Genomic DNA, 16,877 nt, shown 5'->3' on the forward strand with positions numbered 1-16,877 from the left:
CTGTTATACATGTGATGATTTATTTATTTTATTTTTTTCTTAACAGCACCACTAACCGGAAATCAATTATTAATCATTACTGCAGCTTGCTCCACTGAAAGAATGATTTTATCAGGATATATTTGTCTCAGTGTCAAAGTGGCAGCATAATTTACAAAATGGACGTCATGATGTATCATGGAAGACTTGAAAGTAACACAGTGGACTATAAATTACTCAACACAACATTTACTCTTAACATTTGTGAGAATTGAGACAATTTTCTTTCAGAAACGTAAAAATAAAATCACGTCTGCTACTGGTGAGGTCGCACCCTGATGGCCATTTACGAGAATACAGGCTTCAGATAGATGTATGTATATATATATATATATATATATATATATATATATATATATATATATATACACACACACATATACATATATATATAAATACATATACATACATACATACATACATATGCATATATATATAAATATAAATACATATACATACATACACATATATACATATTAGCCCAAAGTAAATCTTATAACAGCAGAAACCATTGACAAAGCGCATAAATATAAGATTAACTAAGATGTAGACCTTTAGTCTCCAGGGATTATGAAAGTGTTCAGCAAAACATAAACTAAACACCAGATAGGTTGAACATAAACATGCAACAAGAAGTGACAACCCTTAGTTTTCTTATGGCACTTCATAAAAGTATCACAAGAAGGAGACAGACTTAAAGAAAATTCTAGATATACTGCACACTATCCAGGCTAAAATAGGAAACTTGATGTATCTCCTTTTCTGTCAGTGTCCGGATGTGTTTAAATATTGTATACATATGTTGTCTTCTTGGAATTTAATTTTCCTGCTGAGCTCAATCTGTCACGTGACATGGAAAATATCAAATTGTGATGTTTCTTCCCAGTTTAACAGTTTTTTTGTGTGATTTTGATCAAAGTTTCTGCATAAAAAAAACATTCAACATGAATTCTAATCCAAAGGTAAGAACTTAACTGACATCATAAATAGTGCGACTCTCCTCCTGGTCTCTTTCTTCTGTCTTGACCTCACCTCTCATCTGTCTTCCATTTATCCTTTCACCCCAACCTGTCTAGGCAGATGCCGAGTGCTTGCTCGTTGTGTGAACTGTTGGGTTTCTCTTCTCTCTATAATATCGTAAGGGTTTTTGCTTTACTAGGTACAGTGCCTTGAGATAATACATGTTGTGATTTTTGTTGTTATACAAATAAATGTAATTGAATTGAATTGATTAGGGGACGGCAGATATCTCAGTTGACAGAGCTGGTGCCCCGTGTCCTGTTCATTAAAAAGTAAAACAACTATTTATCTTTGAAGTAAGAAAGAAAGCAAAATCTGTGACTGTGTTGAATAAATAACGAATGGAATAAATTCAACCCAAGGTCAGCCATTTTGTGTTCGCCTTGATAACTGACATTGGCACGTCTTCACTGTTGACGTGATTCAATAGCCACAAAATATTTAATTTTTCGTACCTCAGATGTTTCTAACTTGTTAAAGCATTGCAACAATTTCAGTGAAATACTCAGACACTGAGCAGTGTATGTTTTGTTTTTGTTTTTTTGTCCTTGTTCTGGGGCGAACTGTGAGAGTGCGATGAAAAAGAAAACTGGCAATTTAACAGTTGGACTGCGAGCTTGATAATTTGACTCGGGGCTCGATGACAGACGAGTTGAATCAGAAAAATTTAAGGGTGTCAAAGAGTTTACACTACATTTGTCTCTCAGGAGAACAGACTCGCAGCGCTGTGAAGCCACAGACCCCCAACAATTGGACTCAGTCACAGTGAAGTGTCAACACGATTTCTCTTTTCCCTTTCAGCCCTAGGGACATCGCAAATTTTAAAATTTTAAAAAAAGTGGTTGAAAGATCACGACCGGGGAGCATTTTCCTTCCAATTGTGTGAGCCGCTTTATCACAGTCACATGAAAGGTGATCAGATTGTCTTCGCATGCGGCGAGCTCATCAGGCGAGCAGCCCCACAGGCTCTGTCAGGACTCATCAGCGTCTCCTCCACACTCGGCCCGACTGTGATGACTTTGTCTAGACCCGAAACTCTCTCTCTCTCTCTCTCTCTCTCTCTCTCTCTCACTCTCTCCCTCTCTCTCTCTCTCTCTCACTCACTCCCCCGCGCTCAGACAGAATGAGCTGACTGTGAAATATTGAACCCATTAGGAAACATCATCGTCTGACTGACCATGTCTCTCCTGGTCTCCGTCTGAGTGTGTCCCGGCTGCGAGGACGGTGGAGTGTGACAGCAGCGTTATGATGACGGCGGAGACGACGGTGAAGAAATAAGAGCTGGGAGAGGAAAAACGGGCGCTGGAACAATGAAATGAGCTGCCAGCATCTTACTCATCGTGACCTTATCTTGTTCTGCACTTGAACAGAGGAGGATCACGTATTAAACTTTCACACACAGTGGTTCCAGTAACTGTCCTGGGTGTCTTTACATCAGAATATGAATTTAAAGCTGCAGTGCCTAACTTTTACACAGGGTTAGGGTTAGATTTAAACGCGACTCTCTCTGTATTTCTCAGTACAGCTGCAGACAGGAAGTGATTTGCTTGATGTCAAGATGCAGAAGGATACAGACAAAGCGAGACGACAGCAAACAGGTTGGAGTGTGACTGAAAACACAGTTGAGTGCCATGAAAAGTTTCAGACGTGAATTCTACTGCTCAAAAAACCTGCTCGTTCAGCAGCTTGACAGGATAAACACCTCTCGCCCCTGCTCCGCAGCTGTATACACACAAACGCTCCCTCAGTCATGTCTGATAGTGTTGCTTGACCAAACAGAGGCAGAGTAATACCATCAACAACAACAACAACAATCACCTCCAGCTATAAAGCCAAAACACTTGGGTGATTTAAAGCGTTTTCAGCTAAAAAGGCGACATCTTTTAATATATCTCACTAGGTCATCAAAATATCGTCATCGTGCGATACGATAATTAATACACCAGGGTAAATATCGATATTTTAATTAACGAATTAAAGCGCTCTAAAGTAAACAGTCCCTGCCAGTTTTACTCGCCAGGCGTCGCTACTTCATGTCTCCTCTCGGTGGCGCTGCTCAAATGAATGAGGGGAAACTTGGGTGGACGTTACCTGACTGAAGAATAAGGGAGTTTACGGCAGGATAATGGTGGAGAGACGTTACTACGTTAATCCACGCTCAGCACAGACTTTACATAGAAATCCTGCACTTTTGACGTTTCACGTTAACGTTTTTATTTCTTCAGTGAGACAGATATCGTGACGTATCGCTGTACGACTGTCTTGCAATATATTGATTATCACGCAATCGTTGCATCATGATATTATTGGTACCGTGGACTGTCGTATTTATCGCAAGGTACCGTGTGATTCCCACTAGAGCGGCAACTAACAATTATTTTCATAACTGATTAATCTGTCGATTATTTTCTTGATTAATCGATTAATCGTTTGGTGTTCAGAATATCAGAAAACCTTAAAAAATGTTGATCGGCGTTTGTCAAACCTGGAAAAGATGATGTTCTCAGATGTCTTGTTTTGTCCACAAACCAAAATGATTGACTTTAAATGATTTCTTTGTTATGCAGAGCAAAGAAATAAAGAAAATATTCACACTGAAGAAGCTTAAACAATCGGAAATCTTGTTTTAATCATGAAAAAAGCTTCAAACCGATTATCAAAATAGTTGTCGGTTCATTTAGTAATCGATTAATAATCGATTCAGCGATGAATCGTTTCAGCTCTAATTCCTACCTATATCTCATTAAGCCTGAAGAGATTTCTGAGAGGAGGACACAAGGTCCACAACTTCACTGGCATCGCTGTTATCCGTCCACACTCCCTCCAGAGAAACACAGTCATGTGGCCTTGATGGGCTTCATCGAACCTTGTGTGAACTCATGTGACAACGGTATCAATATTTAAAAGTTACGCACTACTAGAGCGATTTCAAACAAAACAGTCCTATTCATTCACCAAGGACAGGCGGCAAACATTAGCCCGGTCCATGACGTAAGCGGTGAGAAACTCTGCTTTTCTGTGTTTGTGGTTTCACTACAAACAGCTGCAGCCAGTGACACAATAACAACACATCTGACTCATTAGATTAAAAATATTCTGTGTTTTTTTACCGGACAGTGGTATGGTGGGACCATACCACCATACCGATATCGCAAACTCAAGTATCTGCCAATACCGATATTATTTTGTCATTTCAGACCATTTACCAACAAATCTTTCATTTCTGGAAAGATTTGTTGGTAACATGAATCAGCAAAAATGCTTTTGACAATTTTAATTTACATTTTTACAGTCAGTGCAAGTCAGAGTGAAGCGTGCCACATATAGGATTTTTGGATTCTACATTTTGACCAATATCGGACCGATACCGATACCCATCCCCAGTATCATGATATTATCATTATCGTGCCTCTCCATATGATTCCCACCTTAAATGGTGAAGCTGCTTAAAGCCAAACACAGCTGCCATTTTGGATCACGACTTCTCTGTCGACCTCTTCCTTTACCGTCACGTCGGTTTTTCCCGTCGCCGTCTGACGCGCTGCTATTATTTTAAATTACGATTACATCTACTCTGCGGCTGCGGCCCGAGAGGAAACCAAAGAGAGGAGACAGGAAAGACACGCGTCTTAGTGTCACCTTCACTTTTACTGCTTTTTATGCTCCTTACAGATGTATTTAAAGTGGCGTGAGTTTCTGCCAAATCCATAATTAGGCAGATTTTCCATGGGCTTATAAACAGCTGCTTATAATGTTTGTTTTTGAGACATTCTTATCGAAACACCTTGGATGGTTACAGCCCATATGAGGCTATTTTTGCATCAAAAATCTCTGCCGGGAAACGAGCCAACTCAGCTACAACACAGTGATGTGATTTTTTATTTTTTATTTTTTTCTTTACTTGGCAAAAGAAAAGTCTTCCTGCTGTCATTAAAGGCTTATTCTTTTCACAGATATTATATAAATCAAATTTTCTTCCTGAAATCGAAACTGCTCGTTTTGAATCCTCGCAACAAAGCACACACACAAACTTATTTTTATATCCTAGTGAGGACACATCAATGCATCCCCTAACCTTAACCATCACAAAAACGTGCCAAACGTTAACCCTTACCCTAACAAGAACCTAAATCCAATTCTAACCCTATCCCTAAAACCAGGTTTTAACCAGGAAAAAGCCAAAATACAGGTCTGTATGGTTTTTTTGGACCTCACAAAGATATAAATACAAGTACCCACACACACACGTTTGTGCAGCTATTCTTCTAAGGACATTACACTGAACCCCAATCATTTGGAGAGCCTAAACAAAGCATTATCTCTAACCTTAACTTACCCACAATTAGAATCTTAGCCCTAAACTCAGGTTCTACTTCATTAGGACCAGGTTTTGGTCTCCATAGCTGTGTTTCCATCATGGTACAGTTCAGTTTGGTACCGTACGGTACGGTTTGGAGAGTTAAAGCCATCTGTCAGGCTTGCGTTTTGACAGAGAACAGTACCTTTACTTGGTAGGCGGCGTGTCTGCTGTGCTCGATGGCCGCGTCGGTCATTGTACCGACAACACAGCAGACTAACTATGGAGGACACCCAGCAGCTCGGTGCCTTCTGCTCAGTTTTTGGCCGTTTGTGTAAGAATAGACTTCATGCGTTGAAGAAGGGAGTGACGCTTTCTGTCGCCCCATACAGCTGACCGTCGTGCGTCTAGCTCCACCCGTACAGTACCCAAAGAGAAGGTTATGGAACGGTTGGGGGCGATTATTTTGGTACAATTAAATGGAAATGCAAAAAAAAAACATGTACTGTACCAAACTGAACTGTTCCACTTGGTGGTAACACGCCACTGATCCTGACAAGGTCAGTGTTTATACCAGATAAGGTCCTAAAGAGGTAACAAATACACGTACACACACACTTTCATGGACACACAGTTGTCCCATGGCTTACACTCTTCACAACAGAGCATCGCTGTTTTGTGCTATAAATGGTCATACTTCCCTTGTGGCTTACTTTAAAATCATACCTTGACAAATACATCTGTTTATTTATACGGAAAACAGTCGCAGAGAAGAGATCTGTACATGGGTTTTTTTTAACCACGGAGTTTAACGCAACAGATAAGGGCTCAGCAGACAGAGAATAAAGCCAAAAACAGGTATAGACAGACAGTTACGAAGTGCCATATAAATCCAATTTCAGCAGGTGATTCAGAAGATTGGGTGTCTCCTGTGGAAGCCACAGCTCGTCATTTTTAGAGGGAAATAAGTCTGTATGAATGGTGAATGGTGAATGAATTGGTTTTTCCTTCGGCCTCCACACAACACAACACAACACAACACAATAAAAGATGTGTTTTCTTGCTCATCACAGCTGCCATTACATGCAAACCATTGGCTTTCAGTGGGAAATGAAAGATTTATGTCCTGATATACAGCGGAGGACAAGTGAATGTCACATGTGAGACAACATCAAACGTAGAAAAAAGAGGCTGGAAGTGGAAGATGAGTTGAACATCTCTGAAGAGAATCTTCTGAGCTTCTTAAAAGTGGGAAATAAAACGATCCCAGAGAGAAAGATTTGAGATAAAAAGATGAAAACTTTCTTCATATCAAAGACTTTCACCCCGATAATGTTATTTTCCTGATTAAGCACAATGTTTTTTATTATTTCTGATCATTCTCCAGAGCCTCCATTGTGTCAAATCTGTTTTCTACTCATTTTCCATTTTCTGTTATTATCAGCAGCTACGATTATCGAATTTGGGCTCATGGTGAATAAACACGCCGTGATGATGAATTCATGTGAGATTTTTTCGAGATTCCCTCTGGACTTAATTAACTTTTATTGATTTATTGATTTCTCAAAGAAGGGATTAAGGCTAAATTAGTTTTCTTTTTTTTTCTCATTAAAATTCAAGTTCCACAGCTGCAGTTGGTTTAGTTTATGCGACGAAACACGCGAGTCCAACAGGGACGAGGACCGCCGCTTTAAAACTCATTTCATTAGTAAACAAGTGCAAATGCTTCAGGTGCATTTGCATTATGCATAAATGTGAATGTTGTGAAGCTGAGAAAATGAATTTTCTCTCCGTTCACGTGCGTGTGTGTGTGTGTGGAATGCTGAGTAACATCGGCATCTATATTTAGATGAAAGAGACGTTTGATCTCGGAGTGTTCAGACGTTTTTCAGAGCAATAAACAAACATCAGAACCTTCATATTCTTCTTAATGTTGTTTGAGGATCATTCTGCCGCAGCTTTCACTGCATTAGAAAGCTGGAAGAGCTGGGAAATCTTTGTCTCTAATTTAGTGCTGGTCATGCATGATATACTGATGTCAAAGTTTTTAAAAAGATCACAAATCACATAATTGCACCCAGAAGTCTCAAGTTTTGAAAAATGAAAAATGTGTTCTGTAATAACAATAACAAACTTTGTACAAATTTGCCTAAACCAAACACGAACAGCACCAGACATGGACTGATTCACTGGTTTGGACGATTATTTTAAGATGATATTTGATATTTTTTAGTAACACCATTGTAGAGCTGAAACGATTAATCGCTGAATCGATTATTAATCGATTACTAAATGAATCGACAACTATTTTGATAATCGGTTAGAAGATTTTTTCATGATTAAAACAAGATGTCCGATTGTTAAAGCTTCTTAAATGTGAATATTTTCTGCATTTCTTTGCTCTGGATAACAAAGAAATCATTAAAACTCAATCATTTTGGTTTGTGGACAAAATTTCCGGGTTTGACGAACACCGATTAACATTTTTAAGCTTTTCTGATATTTTATAAACCAAACCATTAATCGATTAATGGAGAAAATAATCGTTAGTTGTAGCTCTACACCACTGACAAACACTTATCATCTTTTATATTTCTTCTTAAAAACCCTTTTATTCATCTATTTATTTGAAAAATGCTGCGTATTTATTCTTATGCTGTTACATTTCCATATCTGTATTCTGGCTACTTTCTATTAGGGATAGGAATCGATATCGGTCCGATACGAGTTTGTGATATCGGTATCGGACACAAAAAAGTGGTCCCACTCCTACTTTCTACATTAACCTACCATTTTATTACTATTTAAATCTTGTTAAATCACACGCATTGTTACTCTGTTTTGAAAGACGCTACATCAATAAAATTATTATATTATCTCGTAAAGATGAAAAAGGACCGAAAACAGTCTCTAATATCAATTAAAAAATACTGAAACTCTCTTCACACTCTAATTTTCTTAATTAATAATTAAAGAAAGTGAATCGTTTTTTTTTCCTTCTTAAAGTTTCTTGGATGTTGGAAATCAATTTGGTTTTTGTTTCCAGTTAAAATAAGGCTTCTACATTTTTGTTTATTACATTATTATGCAACATTATGCTGCCATGTTTATTTACTCCACACGAGTTGGTTAAAAGAGCTCCTTATTCTCATTTTTTTATTTAAGTTACTGCAAAATGAACGCACACAAAACTGCTGTAAACAAGTCATTCTTGCTTCATTAGCTCCCATTCACTTCTGGCTAATTATATACACACGCACACGCCGCATTATGGCGAGCTATAAAAACAGCCAACCGGGCCAAGAACGTAAAACAATAGAACAGCTTCTCCCTCTAATTAATCACGCGTCATTGTAAATGTGTAAATGCAGATGTTTAGCCTCATCACATGACGCTCAAACTCCTGGGGTTATTTAATGAAATATTAAAAAAGAATCCTCACATAAAAACCAGGTTCCAACCAGTTCACCATCTTTTTCACCGAAAGATGGTGAACTATGCCTGGACCAGAACATCGTAGTGTAAGTTGTACTAGTTGAATATTGTTAAAAGCACCAGAGAGTATAACGATAAATACTGATACATTTTTATTTTACAATATTTGTGTTGATTTCTAAAACACTTTTGACTTCAAGACCTCGCATTGTTTAAAGTGATTAAAATAATACAATAATAATATGCGTGTTAAGTAGTGCAGGCCAGAGAGATAGTTCTGCTCGGCTGAGATGCATTCAACGACACTCGTAAAATCAGCTCGCTCACAGAACTTACACACACACACGTTGTCTGATTAACTGGTTTGGATGATTATTCAAGATGATATTTGCTATTTTTTAGTAACACCATTGTAGAGCCCAAATAATTAATCGCTGAATCGATTATTAATCGATTACTACATGAATCGACAACTATTTTGATAATCGATTCATCGGTTTGAAGCTTTTTTCATGATTAAAACAAGATTTTGCGTTTGTTTAAGCTTCTTAAATGTGAATATTTTCTGCATTTCTTTGCTCTGGAGAACAAAGAAATCATTCAAACTGAATCATTTTGGTTTGTGGACAAAACAAAAGATATTTGAGAACATCATCATTTCCGGGTTTGACGAACACCGATCAACATTTTTTAAGGTTTTCTGACATTTTATGGACCAAACGATTAATCGAGAAAATATGGACAGATTAATCGATTATGAAAATAATCGTTAGTTGCCGCTCTTAAAAATGCTGCGTATTTATTTTTAGTGCCGTTACATTTCCATGTCCGTATTCTGTATTATATTACATTTTTATTTTACAATATTTGTGTTGATTTCAAAAACACTTTTGACTTAGAGACATCGCATTGTTTAAAGTGATAAAAATAATACAATAATAACATGCGTGTTAAGTAGTGCAGGCCAGAGAGATAGTGCTGCTCGGCTGAGATGCATTCAACGACGCTCGTAAAATCCGCTCGCTCACAGAACTTACACACACACACACGTTGTCCTGTCTCTACTTCGGGCAGCCCGTGTCCAAGTGGAAAGGGAACTTGACTTGTAACCGGAGGGTCGCTGTTTCAAATCCCCACCCGGCCAAAGAGGGCTGGGGTACCCAACCCCCAATGCTCCCCGGGTGCTACTCAGTGTGGCAGCCCACTGCTCCTAATTCTAGGATGGGTCAAATGAACAGGAATACTTTCCTTAAGGGGATTAATAAACTTTAACTATAATCTGCCCCCCCCCCCCACAGTTATAGAATTTGACTACCTTCATGGGAGCCCGACCCCTCTTTATGGGAGCTCACACAATTCCAACACAGGATATACAGTGACGGTCCTTCCCCTTATGGACAGACGGACGGCAGCTCAGTCTCTACTGGCAGGACTGACCTCGCCTTAGAGGTAACCAATTATTCCCCTGAGAGACGTCACAGTGACAGATCTACTGCCCAAAAACCACCACTGCTGCACTTACAGCGGTGATCAGACACTCACGTCCACCAGTGGACGATATAAGGAGTTTGTGTGTGTGTGTGTGTGTGTGTGTGTGTGTGTGTAGCATGCGTTGGTATCAGTGTATGTGGTGATACAGTCAGTCTATAGTGTGGGAGTAGAAGAGACAGTAGACATCAGACAAGAGTTCAGAGGTCGTTGCTTCCTGCATCTGTACCACTATGAATCTGTCTGCTATTGCTTTTATTTTAACGACATAATGCTTTGCCTGGTGTTTCCCCCTCTTAATAGTTTATTTTTTTACAGATCATTTCTGTGATGTTTAAGCTTCTCACATGTGAATATTTTCTGTTTTCTTTGCTCCATATAACAAAGCAAACATTAAAACTGAATCATTTTGATTAGTGGACAAAACAAGACATTTTATTGACCAAACAAAGAATCGGCTAATTGGGAAAATAATTGACAAATTGATGGATTATCAAAATAATTATTAGTTGTAGCCCTAATTTTACACTAATATGATTTTCCTTTACCAACATTGTGACGTGAACTATAACATCTTTGTAGGTTTTGGCCACAAAAGGCAGCAGTTTCCTCTAAATGGCCACAAATAACACACTTCAGTGTATCCAGTTTCCTGAAGCACTCACTCACTCACTCACTGCTCACGAGGCATGTTGAATTCCACACGTATGTTTGGATCAATCACTGTGTGAAGAGGTAATCACAGCGGAGAGCCGCATTTCATTTTGACACATCTCATGAGATGCATAACCCGGTTGCAGAGCAATCATCCGCTCCTCGTCCTTCAACCCGAGACTCAGAGAAACCTGAGACAAACATGTTCTCGCTGTAAAATCTCAATGAGAGTAAAAACTGAACAGTCAATGGTGTGTGTGTGTGTGGGGGGGGGGGGGGACCTTAAAATGTCAGATTAAGAGTGATTTGGTCCAGGAAGCATTTGTGTTCACACCGCAACAAATATGTGGTTGTGTTTCCCACCACTGTTTTAACATTCACTCAAACATCTATGTAGTTCCATCACTCATCTTTCACCACTTGCCCAAGGACACATCAACATACAGCAGAGCCGGGACTCTAACCCACAACCTTCCGAGTTGAAAGTCGACTCGCTCTACCACTGAGCTACTGTGTGCTTCCTCAGATCTGATGCTACACCCACATAACTCAGTTCTTTGTTTAAAAAAGTGTATACATACTGTAGCCTTCTGCAGACATTACAGATATTTAAGACTTCTGGAAATGTTTAAAGTTTGAAAACAATGAGAGGCGGCTTCTCAGATTTACCCGCATTCACTTCCCGATTGGTTCCTATCAGCCAAGACTCGACACTCAGCTGGGAACAGCTGTGGTCTTCTCTATGTGTTCTTCTTTCTCCTTCTCAGAAGAGAGAATCCACTTCCTGTTTGCGTTTGCATAAGTCTGCCCAATGAATCTGAATCATCACGTCCGTGTGAATCCAAATGACTTCTGTCACGGAGCTGACACGCATCATCGTTAGATACATCAGAGAACGCCATTTTCAAACCAAATTCAGAGCCAGTCACTCAAGACTAAAGACTAAAGTCAGGTCTGAACTGGATCGTAGAGGACACCAGACCTTCTCAATCCAACCCCAATTCGTTTGCTTGGAAAGTCCGGGTTCGTTTGGGGGAGGTGTCAACTCTCTGATGCGCATCAAAGAAGCAAACTCGGGTCTGAAGCTGAAACGATATATCGATTAATCGATTATAAATCAATTACTAAATTAATCGACAACTATTCTGATTATCGATTAATCGGTTTGAAGCTTTTTTCTTGATTAAAACAAGATTTACGATTGTTTAAGCTTCTTAAATGTGAATATTTTCTTCATTCCTTTGCTCTGGATAACAAAGAAATCATTCAAAGTTCATCATTTTGGTGGACCAAACGATTAATCAATTAGTCGAGAAAGTAATCGACAGATTAATCGATTATGAAAATAATCGTTAGTTGCAGCTCTACTCTGGTCCGCCTAAAATAAAAAAAAAACCTAAGTCTTGGTTTGCTTCAAGTGAAGCAAACGCAGGAAGTGGACTACAATGCAGGGCATTGTGGGTAAACACAACCAAAACATACGGACGTTAGAAATATAGTCAGACGAAAGCACACACACACACACACACACTGCGAGTTCTCTTGTTCATCGTTTTCTCGTCTTCAGTAATTCTCGATGCAGCGCCGCCTCTGGCGAGGAGGGGAACACGTTATTCAAAAGGTTTCGGATGGTTTCACTGAAGTGTGAAAGTGTCACAGCAAACTCAGACCGGCTGAATGTTGCCGCCCCCCGATTGAACCGAGTCAAGGACCATTAGGTGTCTGAGCCGGGTCTTAGAGGCAGAAATGCCACATCAGCAGGCGCGATGATATCATTGTGACATCACTCTGTCTTATCTCACTGAGCAAAAGTGACGCAACTGACCGCGGAAGGACAAACAGATGTTTGCACCAGATCGAACAACTAACAGTAAAAGTGCATCATTTCAACAGTTACAACAACAAATGTCTGGCGGCAGAAGTACAGTGTCTGTACTTCTGTGAGGAAGGACAGAGGAAGTGTTCACTAATTACAATCCTTTCTGATAGATTTTGTAGCTATTTAACACATTTTATTTTATTATCAGTGCCTGCTATGATCAAAAAACCACTAACATTCATCCGGCACTTATTTACTTAATTCTTCTTCTGCCTAAATTTCACCAAGAAACTTGGAAACTAAAGCGTTTTGAGCAGCGACGGTGAAGAAAATTCCCCACAGGAAATGAATGGAGAGTGAAAATCAAATGCAGCGGATCTCCATGAGCCTCACACACAGAAAATGAAGTGTACTGAGGACATTTAGAGTCCAACATCTCCTGATGCAGGATCACAGGAACAAAAAACCACTGAAAGTCTCACTTCCGTGTGTCAGGTGCAGGGAAAGAAGATGGGGTTTGGTCTCTATATTTTCTCCAGCTTCAGCTCAAAGCCAAGGCTGCACATTTTTTTTCTGAATTATGCTGATAATGAAGAGGAAGAGGAAGAGGAAGGAGGATGACACGCTGGATTAATTTCAAGGTTATGCTGTCGCTCTCATCAAGGAATATTCATCATAGGCATGAGATTTCAATCTTCCAGTGATCTGAAAGGCATTCACTGTCTGTCTGGGGGCGCTGGTGGAGGAAGAGGAGGAGGAGGAGGAGGAACAGTCATGCAGCCTCTGAGGTTGGGGGGCGGGGAGATGTGCAAAAAGCAAAAAAAAAAAAATAATAATAATAATGTTTGCTGAACTGGAGACACGTTTGCGCAAAAATCCCCGTTTTGTTTCCCTGAACGAGAGCATAAATTACACGTGAGGTGCACGTTAGCGCCACAAATGTGCTGAGTGGAAGCGTAAAGACGCGCGGGAGGGGCGGTCACTGTTGCTACCAGAGACAGGTGTCTGTGTGAACAAATGCCCATTTAAATATCGACACTCCGCGTTTACGCTTCGAAATCGGCTTCGTTTTTCACGCGCGTGGACGCGTGAAACGACACGCCGCTGCCTCGATTTGATCACGGTCCCAACTTGCTTCAGCAACAGACAATAGCCAACACAATCCCGGCCATTCAGTTCAGTTTCTCCCCCCCTACACACACACACACACACACACACACACTGCATCCTCCCTCACTTACCGCGGTGAGACGAGGCAGAATCCGGGAGAAAAGAGGAAGAATCCATTGACGATTAAAATGAAGAGAAACGGGGGCGAAAGGAAGCCGTGAGCACTCCCCCACTGTGAGCAGGCTGCTGCTGCCGCTGCTACTACTACTCCATGGGTTCAGCTCTCGGTTTGTGATGGGGATCACGCAGCGTGAGAGCGCGTGAGGATGGATGCTGTGCCTTGTCGAAGGGGGCGGAGACAAGACGCGTCTCCGGTGGAGCGTGCGTAACTCTGAGTAGAGACCTTGTGTTAAGAGCGAGTCCTCGCTGTCTGGCTCTCTGATTCGCAGCCCGTCCAACGACAGAGCGACAGAGCACGAGCATTCCACTGAAGGACACTTTGTTATTATTACATGAGTCCACTTTGTTCTTTTAAACCGCAGAGAGAAACAGAAGCAGCAGAATGTCTTTAGTTTTTCACGCACCCACGTGCACAGAGTGACAGGATGAGCTGCTTTTATGAACACTGATTCCCTGTTGACAGAGTGAATTTAATTTTATGAGAATTGTTAAATTAAACATAAGACTTTCTGGTTCCCAGAACATTCAGGGAATGTTACCTTTTAGTTGTGGGAACGTTCCCTGCAGGTTGTCCAATGTTTGTCACGGAAAGTTTTCCTACTTTTAGCTTTTGGTGGAACATTAGGATCCCATAACGTTCTCCTAACCTTACTTTTGACACAACCTTCATTCAACCTCAATAGAACGTTCTCTTTTGGTTCCCAGAACGTTCTCCTAATGTTACTTTTGTCACAACCTTCATTCAACCTTTATAGAACGTTCTGTTTTGGTTCCCAGAACGTTCTCCTAATGTTACTTTTGTCACAACCTTCATTCAACCTTTATAGAACGTTCTCTTTTGGTTCCCAGAACGTTCTCCCAATGTTACTTTTGTCACAACCTTCATTCAACCTTTATAGAACGTTCTGTTTTGGTTTCCAGAACGTTCTCCTAATGTTACTTTTGACATAACTTTCATTCTACCTTTAGAGAACGTTCTCTTTTGGTTCCCAGAACGTTCTCCTAATGTTACTTTTGTCACAACCTTCATTCAACCTCAAAAGAACGTTCTGTTTTAGTTCCCAGAACGTTCTCCTAATGTTGCTTTTGTCACAACCTTCATTCAACCTTTAGAGAACGTTCTCTTTTGGTTCCCGGAACGTTCTCCTAATGTTACTTTTGTCACAACCTACATACAACCTTTGCAGAACGTTCCCTTTTGGTTCACAGAACATGCTCCTAACGTTACTTTTGTCATAACTTTCATTCAACCTTTAGAGAAGGTTTTGTCTTGGTATCCAGAATGTTCTCTAGAGGTTCCTAGGACGCTCTCCTAATTTTACTTTTGTCACAACTTTCATTCAACATTTATAGAACGTTCCCTTTTGGTTCCCAGAACATTCTCCTAACGTTACTTTTGTCAAAACCTTTAGGGAATATTTGTAGAACATTATTAACTTTTTTAAATCACAAATAAACGTCATATTTTGCAGCTGTGGATGTGGAGATATATAAGATGTCATTTTGTGACTTACTGTAGGTGTTTGAAATCCTTTGCTTTGGATTTATCCAAGTGACACAAACAATGCAGCAATAAATCAGCAGCTCCTGCTTCTCCCTGTGAGCCAAAAAAAAAACAACTCTGATTTTCTCTCTGGACTCTGGTGAGGGACAGCGCCGTACAAACAAACGGCGTTCCAGCAGAGATAAGACGGAGTCTAACACGGAGATAAAGTGGCAAACATATTCCAAAGATAACACAAACTTATGCACACATACGCACTACTGTTGCTTGGCTAAACTCGGCTGGCAGACACGTTGCCACTGAGGTTCTGCAGGTGAAGTCAGTATAGAAAAATGTGTCAATACCTCATGAAAGCACTTCCTCAAAAGGACTGAGGTATCTCTTTAAGTGTCCTTCAGCGACAACACACACAGTTTAAATACAAAAGATGAAATATTTCTCCATGCACTAAGCACTCCAGGCCCACACCGTGATTTAAAGCCTATTCTCAGGTGGAACCAGCCAACTGTCATAGCCGTCCCCGTCTTTTTTCCCCTCCGTTCAGTTGCTGCTCTATCTTGTTATTGCGTAATATATCTTCTCCTGGAAGGAGGGAATGTCTAAATTTACAGCGACACCTCCGTGACTCGGCTCGTTTTTGTGGCAGCAAGGTGCGCTGGAGGAGCCAGAGCGGGGACAGACGATGTCCAACCTTTGTGCTCGTCAACGCAACAAGACATCTCTGAGGAACCACTCGTGTGTTCAGTGATCTAGATTCAGAGAGCATGCTGCGGTACAGTCCTCTCAGCCTCCCCTCCTCCCCTCCTCCCCTTTATCTCCGATCTATGGCCTACAGTCACATTTACCAAACCAAGCAGAAAAAAAAGACAGCTGTAAAATCATAAAATGTGGCATCAGCGTGATTTTATAACTAACATTGGTGCCTAAGAGCTGTGAGGATGTGGTGGATGAACGCGGTGCCAGATTTTTTTTGTGTTCTACTGGATCTAAATGAGGGCAGCGATGGACTGGTGCTGGGTTTAAATTTCAAGATTAGCCACCATTACCATTTATAATCGCGGATAAATTAACAAAACTCTCGGGCAAATTCCACCCAAGTGTCTACACTTGAGAGAGCAGAACGTGATCGATTTGTTAGCGGAGCAGTAGCAGCAGCTCCGTCCGTCCGCACGTCTACACGAGACGCATTCAAGCGTAGTATTGAGTTCTGGCTCAGCATTGAGAGCCAGCGTGCACGACGACTGCAGTGACAAACACAAACCTGTGATAAACAGACTCGGAGGAGTAGAAAAACATCCCTCAGCTTCAGGACTGTGGGTGTTTTTGGTGCT

General features: G+C 40.5%; 1 protein-coding gene across 2 annotated transcripts in view; it reads right to left on the reverse strand.

Annotated features, from left to right (window-relative positions):
* Positions 1 to 14,194, reverse strand: part of plppr1 (phospholipid phosphatase related 1) — a 60,170-nt gene extending 45,976 nt beyond the window's left edge. The window contains exon 1 of one of the 2 annotated variants that reach the window (XM_058617988.1): positions 13,994 to 14,193. The gene's annotated coding sequence lies outside the window, so the exon portion shown is untranslated. Of the gene's footprint in view, positions 1 to 13,993 lie in introns of both variants that reach the window. The other variant, XM_058617989.1, reaches the window with a different exon arrangement.
* Between the last annotated feature and the right edge of the window lie 2,683 nt (positions 14,195 to 16,877).

The sequence above is a fragment of the Solea solea genome, chromosome 19, assembly GCF_958295425.1.
Source record: "Solea solea chromosome 19, fSolSol10.1, whole genome shotgun sequence".
NCBI lineage: Eukaryota > Metazoa > Chordata > Actinopteri > Pleuronectiformes > Soleidae > Solea > Solea solea.